The following is a 3051-nucleotide window of genomic DNA, read 5'->3' as shown; positions in this document are numbered from 1 at the left end:
CTCTCTCTCTCTCTCACACACACACACACATACACACACACACAGACATTGCTATCTATATTTATTATTTGTTTAGTCTAATGACAGGATCTAAATTACTACTGATCACAGAAATAAAACATTAAAGAATAAAAATTTTTGCAACAAGGCTATGTAAAGAATGTGCCTTGATTGATTTAAAAATTGTTTTTAATTTTAAGTTGCATTTGTTTGTTTTGGTGTGTAGAGGAACATACATGCAGAGGGAAGAGGAAAATTTGGGGGAACTGGTTCTCTCCTTCCATCTTGTGGCTCCTGGGGATCAAACTTAGATTACCAGGCATCGTGGAAAACTCCTTTATCCACTGAGCCCCCTCGTTGGCTCTCCAAAATTCTTTTTATGAACATAAAAAGGTTCTCTTATTTATTAGGCATGTGTGTGTGCTAAGTGCTAAAAGAATCTTGGACTCAGTATTAGGTTGCAAGAAAAAATATTAAATATATTATATATAACATATATATAAACATAGCACACACATATATAATGTATATAACATATGTAACATATATAACATATATAGAGCCTGTATGACATGCTTTTTGCTGCACAGGATGCCTCTCAGATATCAGAGGAGAGAGAAGGAAGGACTCCAGGGCTTCCCCTGAGACCAAGGAACTTTCTGGAGAACTGAAGTGGCTCCTGAGTGTGTCTAGCTTGCTGTCCGTGTAGCATGGATGAAGCCCCTCTTACCATGGGCCTAAGTCAGCTCTTGATTCTTCAACACTCATCAAGAAGGTGGGGGAATATTTCTTGTTTTGTTTCTGTCTTTGAGGGGTTAGGTGAGAAGAGCAGGAGAGACTTGAGACACACAGATGCAAAGTTCTGACACTTTAAAATCCTGACCTAGACCCTCCCCTGAGCCCCTCCCATTTGGGGATCCTGTCCTGTAGTAAGTTTAGCATCTGCATCCATGCTCAGAGATGGTGACTTCAGAAGAAAGAGGAGCAAGAGTTAATCTTGATTAGAATCCCAGAAGAATTCAGAAAGAAACAAACTAGTCAGGTTATAAAAACATATTTATTACAGTGGCCCATAAGCCAGAGCCATGTACCCAGACTTGATAAGGTAAGCATGCGGTTTTCAGATTTCATGGAATCATGTGGGTAAGAACACACAGACCCTGCATGGACCATGTGGTAAGGACACACAGACCCTGCATGGACCATGTGGGAAAGGGAATACAGACTGTGCATGGAATCATGTGAGTAAGGGACACACAGACCCTGCATGGAATCATGTGGGTAAGGGACACACACAGACCCTGCATGGACCATGTGGGTCAGGGAATAGAGACTCTGCAGTTTCCTGACATATGGGATACTGTCCTCTGCTTCTGATTCTCTGTACCACCACCTCATATGGCTTGGGGAATCTGAGCCATGAGGTTTTCTTTCTCATACCTGGTGGACTCAGAGACTTTAGAGCAGGGACAGCCATGGCTCTACAATGAATCTTGTGACCAAGCATGTCAGGAGAGGTGTCATGACTTTCTTCTCTGGGTTTGTTGGGCAAGAACTTGTAAAGCAAGGGAAGGACTAAAGGAATCCGAAGGGTCCTGAGGGTCCCTGCTTCAGTGACTAGATCTCTCTCCAATGATTTTGGGAATGTTCGGGCCTAAGACAAAGCCAGTAGACACACATACACAACACAAACACTCCTGGATTCCCATCGCGGCCCTGCCACATACAGAAACACACACCTACCACACATGCACACTGCCACACACACACACACACACACACATACACACACACACAACACAATAAACACACATAGTGCCTTCAGACTCACTGGAGGTGTTTTTTTCCCTTCCATCGATATATACACAAATTCCATAAAAAGCTAAATGGGATTCCTATAGCCCATATTCTATCAATAACCTATCTATCCATCTGTATCATATACTGTTTGTGTACAACTTATTTCATCCACTTGCTGGAGAACAGATGTCTTTCCATCTTTCTGAGTGTGACTCTATCGCATTCTTTTTAATAGCTGCCTAATATTCAATTTAAGGTTGACACAATTTATTTAACTAGTCCTACGTTGATGGAAATTTGGTTGTTCACAGATTTTAATGAGACTATGACATTCTATTTTGTGATTCTATCATAATTTATTAAAGCCTCCTCCTATTGATAGATAGGCTCTAAGCAGAGTATTCTATTAAACAGTACTCAATCAACAGCCCTCAACATATATCTTTATAATGTTTTTATTCTTTTGATAGATTCATAAAAGTGAGATTGCTTGAGCAAAGGATATGCAAATGTATTTGATTAGATAATGTCAAATAGTTCCCCCAAATTTTGTATTCATGTTTGCTTCTGATAACAGCTACGGCATGGTCTACTTTATTTACACCCTCAGCCGCAGTCGACACCGGCAATCCATTCGCGAGAACAATCAGATTTGGAAAACCTGTTCTGCCATTATTTACTTCTGTATTCCTTTAATCAATAGTGCCGTTGAGCATTTTTTTGGTGGATTTATTTGTCTTTGAACTTCTTGTCTGTACCTAGTCATCATCTCTTTAGGGAATCACTTGCTATGGCTTTTGATGAGTTGGCTTTACCTGAATATGGGATATTAATATTTAGTCTGTTGTGAGTGCCACCATCCCTAGTCTGCCTTGTGTCTTTTAGTTTTCTTTAGTCTGGTTTTCACTAGAAATAAATTTGTAATGTTTTGTAACTGAACACATCATTTCCCCCTTCTGGTTTGCTCTTTCTTTCCCTCCCCATCCTTTCTCTTCTGGGGTCTCAAGTAGCCAAGGATGACCTTGAACTTCCTATATAGTTAAGACTGACCTTGAACTTCTGAAACTCCAGTATCAACTTCCAGAGAATTGGGATTACAGGTGGGCACCACCAGGCTGGGTTTCTGTACCATCTAGGCTTGAATCCAGGCCTTTGTGTGTACCAGGGAAGCACTTTACCCACTGGGCCACATTCTCAGTCTCTCTCTCTCAATCTCTCTCTCTCTCTCTCTCTCTCTCTCTCTCTCTCTCT

Source organism: Mastomys coucha, unplaced genomic scaffold, assembly GCF_008632895.1.
Source record: "Mastomys coucha isolate ucsf_1 unplaced genomic scaffold, UCSF_Mcou_1 pScaffold13, whole genome shotgun sequence".
NCBI classification, from domain to species: domain Eukaryota; kingdom Metazoa; phylum Chordata; class Mammalia; order Rodentia; family Muridae; genus Mastomys; species Mastomys coucha.
Note: the sequence above shows the minus strand (reverse complement) of the source record.